We start from the raw sequence: 12,908 nt of genomic DNA, 5'->3' as shown, positions 1-12,908 counted from the left end.
TCGCGCGAGGGTCACTTTGATCTCACTCTGTTGATCTGTTGACTCTGTTGAGACTGCAGTCTGCACATGCGACACGCGACACGCGACTCCCACTCGTGCTGTCAACACAACTAGCCTACTGAGACTGCGCGAGATTTGTTGTCTTTGTAGCAGGTTTACGGAAGCGTATTGTATTCACTTGAGTAATTTTTTTTTGGGGTTTGTTTTTTGGAGTAATTATTCCTGTTTTTCTGAGTAATTTATTTCTGTGGTCTGTTTTTCTGAGTAATTTTTTTTTGGTCTGTTTTTCTGAGTAATTTTTTTTTGTTTGGTTGTTTTTCTGACTAATTATTTTTCCTGATTTTCTGAGTAATTATTTTCCTGTTTTTCGGAGTAATTTATTTTCTGTTTTTCGTGGTAATTTTTTTTCTGTTTTTCGTGGTAATTTTTTTTCTGTTTTTCGGAGTAATTTTTTTTCTGAATTATCGCGATACTTCGAACTCCCGCGAGAACCTCCAACCTGCAAGTGACTCCCATGGACCTGTAGTGACTCCTGCATACACATGCCCCATCTTCAGCTATTCAGCCGCAAAGTCCTCAGGTGCCTGCGTAAAGTGGATACACTTATGGTAATACCATCTATATGACTCAAAGACAGGACTATCTCCCAGTGTCTTAATCCCAGATCAAAGTAGAACTTGATCAAACTAAACAAGTCGGTCATGTTGGCCTCCATTATCGAGCTTTCACAAAGGAATGAATGCGTCTATTGTTTCAAATGCTGTCTAAACTCAGAAAAAAAATTATTCCGAAAATCAGAAAAAAATTACTCTGAAAAACAGAAAAAAAAAAAAAATTACTCCGAAAAACAGACCCCAAAAAAATTACTCAGAAAAACAGACAAAAAAAATTTACTCCGAAAAACAGACCAAAAAAATTACTCCGAAAAACAGACCAAAAAATTAATTACTCAGAAAAACAGACCAAAAAATTAATTACTCCGAAAAACAGACCAAAGAAATAAATTACTCAGAAAAACAGACCAAAGAAATAAATTACTCAGAAAAACAGAAATAATTACTCCAAAAAACAAACCAAAAAAAAATTACTCAAGTGAATGCAATACGCTTCCGTACAGGTTCAACTGTCACACAGGCTAAGCAATCTTACTATGCAGGCTAGCGCTAGTTACACTGTCATATGGACATGACGGCACTGCTCGATGGAAAGAAGTTCGTCACAGTATTGGCTTGAAAACAGCTCCAGAGTGAGGACGTCGGGAGACGGGAACTTGCGCGAGACTTGCATTGTTTTGGCTCTCGGCTACTGTTTAGCTGTAAGCAGTCGTTGCTATGTTGTAACATAGTCATACATATGGACATAACAGCTTTATGGATTTATTACGGACTGGACGACTGCGCAGCTCGATCGTTTCTTTATGGATACAAAATCTACGAGGAAAACGTTTTCGTTTCTGCGGTGAGTGGGACGGACGAGCACCCGGCACGTTACTAGCTGAAGCTAGCGTTGCTATGTTGTAACATAGTCATACATATGGATGTAACAGCTAAATGGATTTATTACGGACAGGACGACTGCACTGCTCGGTCGTTTCTTTATGGATACAAAATCAAAACTACGAGGAAAACGTTTTCGTTTCTGCGGTGACTGGGAGGGACGACAGGCGCTCGGCTATCTACTGCTAATGTCTACGGGGTGATTTGAGGTGAGTAACTTCATGCTAAAACACACATATTTATGTTGTTTTGCAACACTATTTGAGCTAAACGAGCGCCGTGGTGTCTCGTACGGACCCAACCTGTGTTGCATAGGTCTTGGAATTGTTTTCTGAGGCCCAGGAAAGCAGATATAACGTGCCCCGATGGGTTAGCATTGGACCGAGTCTGGAAGGCTGCCAGGCAGGTACAGATCTCGGGCTAGGCAACGTCCATTTTTGTCTGGTTTTTTGCTTCTTATAAGTCGGGATGACCCTGAGGACAACGGAAATGGGGTCAAAAATGACCGGATTTCTCCTTTAACGTTACCTCCCCAGGGCTCTCTCCCAGCCGGAGATAAACAAGCCGCCGGTGCCGCCGCCGCCCCGCCGGTGCCGCCGCAGCCGCCTCTCCTCTTGCTCAAAAAAAAAAAAAAAAAAAAAAAAAAAATATATATATATATATATATATATATATATTTTAAAAACTCTCCATGTTCGTCTGTCATATTTTTGTTTTGACCGGTGTTTTTCCCGGGCTTGGCCGGCAGAAGTGATGACGTTGCGACGCAATCAGGAAATGCTCCGTAGGTTAGACCGCCCCATTTACCGACGGTTGACCCAGCCTTCGGAGGAGGTGTTGCCTCCGTAGACCGCGAAGGCTGGGTCCTCCGAAGGCTGCAGACCCTGAATTGGGACACAGCTACAGAGACAGGAAACGCAAGATGAGGGAAATCGTCAACATTCAAGCGGGCCAATGCGGTAACCAGATCGGAGCTAAGGTCAGTAAAAGTGTCTTCGCCTTTTTAGTTATTAATGGACTCGTTTAATTCCGAAACACCGAGTTTCTTCTCTCCGGACCGGCGTTTAGTTCCTGTACGTGCCACAGAACCCCAGAAACCACACCCATGAATATCAATGCGCCCCTTTGTGAACGTTCACATTTGAACGACTTCTCTTTCGGCTAGTCTTCAATCCGGTCATGTGTCGTAATTAAATACGAATAAAAACGTTGTATTTATTTCTCCATTAACGTCTATCCTTTTGTTGTAGCAATGTAAAATATGAAACTGTTAACGGATTTAGCTTGATAACCGTTGTTCGTCCGGTAACGTTGCAGCAATGCGAAAAAGAGAAGTGAGCATTTTCGGTGGAAGGAAAACGGGTTTGTTACGATTTTTCACGTTATATGACAGTAATGAGAAGAAACACCGTGTTTAGACCGGTAAATGGGCAGCACGGCGGGAATATGCTTTAACTTATAGGCTGTGTCCGAAATCATTCCCTACTCCCTATATAGGGGAGTTCTATGGAGGGCACTATATAGTGGACTCAAAGGTAAATGAAAAAACACTTTCGGACAACGGCTCTTAAAGGGATTGTTCAGAATTTTGGACATAAGACCTATTTCCCAAGCGAGCCGTGTGTTCGAGATGTAAGGAGACGTTTTCAAGAAATTTAATTCAGTTCTTCTAGTTGCCTATAGCTAGCGCGCGCAATGGTTCTTAGCTAGACAAGCATTAAAAACAGTCTTGCCCACTCCACATTGCACCCGAGGCAAATCCATTAAAACACTAGACAATGTCGATGTACATATCCGTGTTGATAGAATAATATTTGAAACAAAACTAACCTCGCATTGCATCATCCATTTTTTGAGGAACTAGTTTCTCAGCAGCAGCGGAAATTTACTTTGCTCCATCAGACTCAAAACTCTAACGCGCAGCCCAAAATACTGCCCGTAAGTAGGCAATCGAACCGGGCCGAACTGTCGGCACTTATACCCCCAAGGCTGTCTGAAAAGCCCTCGGAGCTCATTCAAACACCGGGCTGCCCACGCAAAGCCACAATTACGCACCGCGAACCTGGTCCGTCCGGAGAACCGTAAACCCTCGGACGCGTTGCGGGGATTCCCTCTGGTAAATAGACACATGAACACCGCCGAATATTCGGGCCTCGTGCCCTCAGAGCTGGGTGAAAAGCCCTTGGTCCTCACTCAAACACCGGGCAGCCCACGGCCACGCGAATCCACACATGCGGACTCTCCGTCGGACTTAAAACTCTAAGACGCGCCGCTCACAATCCAGCCGGTAAACACACGGCTCAACACCGCCGAACTCTCGGCACTTGTGCCCCCAAGGCTGTCTGAAAAGCCCATGGAGCTCACTCAAACACCGGGCAACTCACGGCCCCGCGAAGCCACAATTACGCACTGCGAAGCCGGACCTCTGCTGCGTCCATAGACCCGTAAACCCTCGGACGCGTTGCGGGGAATCCCTCCGGTAAATAGACACAAAAACACCGCCGAACTCTCGGCCCTTATGCCCCCAGACCTGGGTGAAAAGCCCTTGGACCGCAGACCAACACCGGGTAGCGGGCGGCTCCGCGAAGCCACAATTACGCACCGCGAACCCAGACCTCTGCTCCGTCCGTAGACCCGTAAACCCTCGGACGCGTTGCGGGGGATTCCCTCCTGGCACCACCAGTCTCCGTTTGTTCGGTCCCGGTTCTCAGCTCCAGCGGGGGCTATCTCGGTCTCCACAGACGCTCGTTCACGAGCATCCCTCTCGCGCAATTCTTCCTCTGTATATTCAGGCTCGTACAGGTACGGTTGGGTTTGGGTGGAAAAAAACTCCTCATCAGAGTCTTCCAAAGTTTCAGTATATTCTCCAAAAGTGTCCATTTCTGTGAGATTGAAGAAACTAGCACTGCAGGCTACTCTGTGTCTGTAGCAATGACAGCAGGTAAACAAACTATTATAGAACCGGTAACTTATAAGTGCTAGGTGATATCACTCCGCCGCTGCCATAGCCAACTAGGAAGTACGACATGCTGCTGCTGATGCTGAGACATAAATCCTTAAAAATGCAAGGTTGGTTTTATTTCAAACATTCTATCAACACATATGTACATCGATAGTCTGCCGTTACAATGGATTTGCCTCGGGTGACTTGACTTGCGCTAGCTATAGCATAAGCAGACTCGGCAACTAGAAGAACTGAATGAAATTTCTTGAAAACGTCTCCTTACGTCTCGAACACACCGGCTCACTTGGAAAATAGGTCTTATGTCCAAAATTCGGAACTATCACTTTAAGTCTAAGAAATTACCAGGATTACCAGTCTCATTTTAACAGAGCTGTTAATTATCAAGGTAAAGTCTGAATACATTCTTGTAGGACATGGTTTGTGTGTCACATCCTTCTTGTCTTCTTACCTGATAGGGAAGCCCCTTGTCTTCTTACCTGATAGGGAAGCCCAGGTCATGTTGTCACACTTTTCAGACTCTTTTTATATATTGTAGTATCAGTGCATTATATTTTTAAAAACAGCATACCAAATGAAAGAATAATGTCTCAGGAAAATATGTCAGCAAGGACTGACTAGTAATTCAATTCAAATATGTTCTTTTGTTTAAGGATATACAATTCACAGATGTGGACTAGGATGCCACAGCTTCACTACCACTGCTTGTACTGCAGCTTTATTTGTGGGGTTCTCTTTCCAGAGGTGAGCATAACCTTGTGCATGCTACAGAATTTTAAAAGCTGGAATGAATGGTAGATATTTGAAGTTTTGTATTGATTTTAAATCAATTTAATTGCTTAAAACTCTGTTTAGGCCATCATATATGGAATCTCATCAGTGAATGCCATTTCATGGGAGGAGGCCGAGCAGGTCTTCCTGGCAGGGCCTGTTATCCATCAAAGGTAAGAGGAGAGAAGTAGGAATTTTCCAAATACATTGATGGTTCTTCTATTCCAGTATTATTATTCCAGTAGTATCATTTTTGTCTGTTTCAGTGAAGTGGACGAGTTCTTCAGGAGGCTTGAAAGGCAGAAAGTGAAAGCCTGTGCAATAAAACATTTGAAACCAATTCATTTCATTGTAGGCTATGTTAAGATTGTTTTGTCATTATAACCCCATGCAATAGAACTTTTAAAAGCATGTCATTTCATTGGAGGTTAATTATTTATTTAGCCCAAAAAAGTTTAAAAGTGTTCCAAGCCTCACAAACAATTAGATTTTGGTGTTTTATTTGGATTGTATTTATTTATTTAGTCCAAAAGATTTTTAAAAAGTTTAAAAGTAATTCAAGCTTCACAAACTAATAGATCTTGGTGTTTTATTTGGACTTTGCCCTGTCAAAAATCCATAAGGGTCCAGACTGTGTGCAGTTGCAGTTTTACAGTCAACCAGTAGGTGGCACTGTCAAAAAAACCACAAGGGGTCTGAACATGCGGGTCCAGAAGTGCGGGGGCGGGGCCATAAGTGCGGGGGTCTGAATCTGCAGGTCTCCGGGTCTGCAGCGACATACTATTGAATTTTCTGTAAAAAAAAAAAAAAACGTCATACCAAACATCTGACTAAGACTAAGACGAGTTGGGACAGATATATTTTACAAGTTTTAAATTTCTCGCACGTGCATTAAAATAATAATTAAAAAAAAATAACCTCTCTGGATTATTCGACAACAGCAAACTCCAGTGAATACAGGAATACGTGCTCACCAATGAACAGAGGCGCTGCCGTGACGTCCTTGGTCACGTGCGTTGGGGTGGTGACGTGTAGCTCACCAAGCAGTAACTAGCTTGTCAGACGAGACAGCAGCCTGCGCTACGAGCAAGTTGACATCGACTGGACCCGGCTAGCTGTTACAGAGAAGAGGCGAACAAACAGACGTGGAGCACATGACGCTGACTGATATTTTTTTACTATAGAAATTCACTCTGCTGAGCAAATTGCAGGTGCAGTGTTATATATAATGTTTCATTTTATTTTATTATGGTAATGTATTATAGCAGGGTCAGGTGGGAGTAAGGTTGCGTTCACACTACGCATGTATGTTGCCGGATGAGGAAGGCGTGTCTGGCGCATGGATATGCGAAAATATACAATCTTTATTAAATGATCACATGTTGAATATATAAAACTATTGCATAGAGGTAAGGCGGACTACAAATGACTAGAGGTCACCAGTAGGGCTGCAGCTATCGATTCTTTTTGTAATCGATTAATTTAGCACTTTATCGATCGATTAATCGAGGAATCGGATAAAAAAAAATTGCGTTTTTAAACAACCAAAACAAATAATGCATAACGAAAATGATGTGGCTGTAAAATGATCAAGCATTTCTAAAAAAAATAAACAGAGGTATTCATTCCAACTACAAAATTTGGCTCCAAAACTAAGCCCATTTATTAAGTGCCAGTGAGAATTTAACAACAATACAGTTAAATCAACTTGGATAAAACATGGATAACATTTAATTTACGTTTTGTTTTGCCAGCAATGGCCCTTTCCTCTCCCTGCCCTAAATATGTGTGTATATAGTGTACTTCTTCTGTGCCATTTATGTATTTAACTTTCTCTATCACTACAGTAACTGTTTGACCATTCTTTTCTCTGCTTTGAACTCCTCCGTCCGTTTGGGCAAACACAACAACTCACGGCCAAGCGTAAATCAGGCATTCAGATTGGCTGTAAAAGCCGCTACGGGAGCCAATACGAGCGTCCGATGCATAAACGTAACTCTATATGTCACTCGCAAGATGGCGGATGAGAAGTGATCGATATACATAAACAAAACGGAGAAATGCGCCACGGAGACGAGGAGACATCTAGTCACACATTTTACTACTTTACGCATTCGTTTTGTTGTCAGAAATAAATAGCTCACATGGGCAAGCAGGATACCGTTGTTTAGCCCCGTTTCTCTAGTTTAAGAGGGAAAAAAACGCATGTTTCTAGCGCAAACCATTACGGAGTTATGACGCTCTAAAAACGTCATTCTCTTCCTCCTTCAATATATAATGATCCCAAACTTTTGATACTCTCTGTCGTTTACGGACATTCTTTACGGAGTCTGACTTTCCGCCATCGCGCCAACTAAATTCAGAATGAATGACCGTGTATGACGCGCTGGTGTGCTTCCTGAACAACGGTCCGTGTGGAACAATCAGATCCCTGCACATAGGCGCGTCATAGGAATTTAACGAGGCTTCGAGGCAGATGTTTTGCCTCGAGGAATTTTCATAATCGAGTTAATCGAGTAACTCAATGAATCGTTGCAGCCCTAGTCACCAGTCACCACAGGACGATCACTGCACATTTCATCTAAGTGAAGAACCACTACACAGCACACACAGGGCTAGTTTCTAGCTTAAGGCACACCATTTCAAATCACAGCACGCAACACCCTCAACGCAGGAGGCACTGCAATTTATCAATCACAGCAACTTGAGAAATCACAGCAATCCACTCTCACCGTTTAAAGTGAACCGTATGGATGTCCCGCTTATGACGATAGCTCTCCCACCTGTAACCTCCTCCCCCTCTGCACTACACAACGGCCTATATAAAACACACACACACATACAGAAATACATTTAACAACAATATTGGTCAAACTTAACTGGCCCGCTTGACGAGACCCTCCCCCGGGGTCTGAGCTTGTGATGCCGTCCAACTCCCCGGGGAATGGCTTCGCTGGACGGCACAGACAGTTCGGCTGGCGTCAGTGTCGCGCACGGCAGCAGGGAGTATGGCAGTGGCGGCTCCTGCACTCTTCTAAAGCCCGGCCCTAACTTCCTACAGGAGGCAGCAAACCTCCCCTCCTCACACAGGAACCTCTGACCCCCTCTCTAACTATCTTCATCACCGGCAGTCCTAAACGGCTGCGAACGACACCCTCCCTCCCAAGAGTGCCGAACCGCAGTAGTCAGATGCTCTCCTCGTGCCCCGTCTGCTCTGTCCTTTATCACCTTCCAGACGACCTCCCGCCCGCAATCACACACACCTGTACTCAATTCCCTTGATACACAGGTGATGCTAATTACGTCACCGAATATGTCCCCCAGCATATTCACATCACACTTTCCCCTCTCTTGAAAAAAGGGACTCGTCCTCGAGTCACTAGGATGACATATACGATAATCTCGCGACCAAAGGGGAGGTCTACGCTGACGTAGTGGACGTCCCTCCTCAACTGAGGACACACCAGGAAGTTGGACAGGATACAGTCACATCTGAAGGAGGGGTTAATTCAGTGGCTGATGGGTCTCCCGATTGGGCCGTCTGTGTTCCCACGACATCCGCCAAGGCAGGACTCCGATCAGTCCGACCCACTGGTGGTGTCCTCACTTCTGCTGGTGGTGTCCTCACTTCTGCAGAGGCATCATGGCGAGGATAACGATGGTAGACCCAATTAGCACCAAACTGGACCCCAGAGCGCTGATGTCGGCTAGATGGAGTCAACTGATTCCTCTGTTCACTTCCTCTGGATGTTGATGTGGGATTTGATGGCACTGGCAAAGGAGACGTAAAGGGTTTAAGTCGATTAAAGTGAACAACACTCTCTTGGCCTCCCTCCACTAGCACTAGCCTATAGAGCACATCCGTCACCCTGTCCATGACTCTAAACGGACCTTTATACCGCCTCTGTAGTTTTGGACACACCCCACGCTTCCTAGCTTTATTCTGAACCCAGACTAGTTCCCCCACAGAGTAATATTGGAAATTAGCCCGGAAATCATAGTACATTTTCTGTTGTTCTGAGGCCTTGGCCTGGTGCCTTTTGACTGCCTCTATTACAGTAGACAAAGTGTCCCTCAGCCTAGACACATAATTGTCCACTGAGGCAAATGACTCCTGATTGCCTACGTTTAACATAATGTCGACAGGCAAAACAATTTCTTGTCCAAACAATACCCTATATGGGGTGAAGGCGGTGCTTGCATGAACACTGCTGCGGTAGGCTAACATAACATAAGGCAAAAGAGTGTCCCAGTTCAACTGATTATCCTCAACAAAAAGAGACAGCATAGACAAAAGGGTACGATTAAAACGCTCAATTAGCCCATCTGACTGGGGGTGGTAAGGGGTTGTCCGAGATTTATGCATATGCAAAAGCCTACATAATTCTTTAAACAGAGCCGACTCAAAGTTGCGACCTTGGTCGGAGTGGATACTGCGTGGTGCCCCGAATCGACACACCCATTCCTCAGTCAAGACTTTAGCGATAGTATGCGCTTCCTGATTAGGCGGTGGAAAAGCCTCTGTCCACTTGGAAAAATAGTCGCCAACAACTAGAATGTACTTGTTTTTTCCTGGGGTCTCAGGAAGAGGGCCAAGAATATCAAGTGCCACACGTTCAAAAGGCCGAGATGTAACTGACGGTTGCAAAGGTGCACATGGCTGTCTCCCCTGAGTCTTGCGGGAAGCACAATCTACACATTCTTTAACCCATGCTTTAACATCTCCAAACCACCCTGGCCAATAAAAACGGTCTTTAACCTTTCCCTGCAATTTTTGCACCCCCAAATGGCCCCCAGTAGAAACACTGTGCAACTGTTGCAGAACTTTAGGCACCATTGACTGAGGCAGCACCACCTGCACCTGTGATGCAGCATCAGAATGTGCAGGAGGAATCCTCACTAGCCTAGCCTGCTGCACCTGAAGCTGGTTCCAAACAGGGGCATATTTCTGCAGGTCAGAATCTTCTGGCATCGGACTACCAGCCTGATTTTTACAATCAATTATTCGCCGCAGCAAAACGTCAGTCATCTGTGCCTCAGTCAACTCATCTATCTCCCCTTCCTCACTGGACACTATAGGAGACAAAACCTCTTGTACTGCAAACACTTTTGAGGTAGCCTTGCCCACCGTTCCCTGACTGGCCTGCTGCTTGTTTCCAAGAAAAGCTGGCAACCTGGAGAGGGCATCGGCATTGCTATGTAGCTTGCCTGGACGATGGACAATCTTGTATTGAAAATTGGCAAGCTGGAATTATGGTCAGTGCGCAAAACAAATTATTTACCTAACAAATAGTGTCTCAAGTGTTTTGTAAATGCCACCATACCTAAGAGCTCTTTTTTAGTAGTAGCATATTTGCGTTCTTGCTTTGTAAGAGCCCTGCTAGCATACGCAACAACTCGCTCCAGTCCTCCCTCTTCCTGGGACAACACTGCCCCAATCCCCACGTCACTAGCATCAGTGTCCAAGATAAATGGTTTACTGGGGTCTGGGTAAGCTAGCACAGGAGCAATAATTAGACTAGCCTTAAGTTGATCAAAAGCACTTTGACAGTCCTCACTCCATCGAAAACGCCTCCCCTTCTCTACCAGCTGATGCAAAGGGCGTGCAATATCAGCAAAACCCCTTACAAAACGTTGATAGTATGAGGCTAGCCCTATAAAGCTCTGGACCTCAGTCTGGTTGGTTGGGACAGGCCACTCTCTGACTGCCTCCACCTTAGCTGGATCTGGCATCACTCCTGCAGCAGAGATGACATGCCTGAGGTAATGGACTTGTGTAGAGAACAAATCACACTTAGATGGTTTAACCTTAAGGTTGGCCTGCTGAAGTTTTAAAAGCACACCACCCAGGCGCATCAGATGTTCTTTAAAAGTGCGGCCAAAAACAATTATGTCATCCAAATAAACTAAACAGGTAGTCCACTGCAGATCAGCAAGTATTAAATCCATTAACCTCTGAAAAGTGCTAGGTGCATTACAAAGGCCGAAACTCAAGACATTAAACTCAAACAGCCCTTGGCGTGTGGTAAAAGCAGTCTTATGGCGATCTTTCGGGTCTACTTCCACCTGCCAATACCCGCTTGCTAAATCAAGAGTGGAGAACCAGCAAGCATGGCTAAGGCTATCCAGAGCATCGTCGATTCTAGGGAGAGGGTATGCGTCCTTTCTAGTGACCTCATTGAGTTTCCTATAGTCGACACAAAACCGTAGACCACCGCCCTTCTTTTTAACAAGCACGACTGGCGCTGCCCATGGACTACAAGAAGGACGAATAACCCCACCAGTGAGCATTTGCTTTAAGTTCTCTGTCACCTCTTGCTGTAGGTGAAGAGGGACCCTTCGGGGATGCATTTTAATTGGCTTAGCATCTCCGGTATCAATTTCATGTGGAGTCAGGTGAGTCCTGCCTAAGTCAGTCTCCCCTTGACTAAACACAGTGATGTTCTTATGCAGTAGCTGTCTAACTGCTTTCAACTCCTCTGGGGAAAAACCCTTCTCCTCCACCCCAAACTGACTCATAAGTGTCTCAACTGTCCAAGGCTGTAAACTTTCCCCTCTGTCGCTGTCCCCACACTGCTCTGCCACCTCGTCCCCCACTTCAATGTCAGTAAATAATGTGCCTACTTTCATGCCACTCTTTAGCATTAGACCATCATTAGTTACATTAATGACTCGTATAGGCAGTGTGCCCTGCTGAACTCTACAAACCACTCGAGCTACCAAAATGTCACAGTGTTTGGAGATAGAGGTGGAGGGCTCCAGCATCCCCTCTGCATAATCTACAGATAATCCACCTATTTTTAACCTGAGCCCAAACAATGGCCTCACTACGTGGGGGCACCACAGTATCGGACTTGACGACAACTGTTTGAGGCTCTAATGATGGATTGAGGTCAACCAGGGGAAACTGCTTGCCCATAATCTGGCATTGTTTCTTCCCCAGGTCAACCACAGCACCATACCTTGATAGAAAGTCAAAGCCCAACAAAATCTCTTCAGAGAGAAGAGATACAAGCGCAAGAGAATCAAGCTGGCATATAGTCTGCCAGCACCCCGAAATCTGCATTCCCCCCCCATTAGCTGCTGTAGCTCTGCCATCATAGTCTATCGAATCACATCCCCCTTTTGTAACCGAAAGCCACAATTGTTTAGGAATAGCATGAGGCTCCAGTGTCTACAAGTACATGACAGTCAAACCCACCTATTTTAGCTCTAAGATAGCCGGAACCACCCTTCAAGATATCAGGGGCCACGATGGATGCAGAAGGGGGGGCGAGCGTGTGGCCCTCTATGCACGCCCCCTCTAGTTTCCCTGCAAATAAGGGCAATCACGTCGTATATGACGATTACACCCACACTCCCAGCATCCTCCACCTCTCTCAGCGTCGCGTTTAGGCGGGAGAATGGAAGCTTTAACAGAATGAGAGACTGGAGATGACACTGTGGGTATAGGGACAGATTTAATTGGGCTGGCTAATGCCTGTACAGTTATTTGCAGGGCTTTAACTTCCTGCCGTAAGCCCTCTACAACCCCTAGCAGTGTGTCAATTCGTTCATCTCTGGCGGACTTCTCAACAACTCCACGCACCTTGGCATCAGGAGCTAAACAACTACTCTCTAAACCTCTAATAAGCTCGAGCTCTGCAGCAAGGTTAATGGCGTTCTCCAGGGATGTTGGT

The sequence above is a fragment of the Eutrigla gurnardus genome (assembly GCF_963514095.1).
Source record: "Eutrigla gurnardus genome assembly, chromosome: 19".
Lineage (NCBI taxonomy): Eukaryota > Metazoa > Chordata > Actinopteri > Perciformes > Triglidae > Eutrigla > Eutrigla gurnardus.
The sequence above is the reverse complement of the archived record's forward strand: the minus strand, read 5'-3'. Positions refer to the sequence as shown.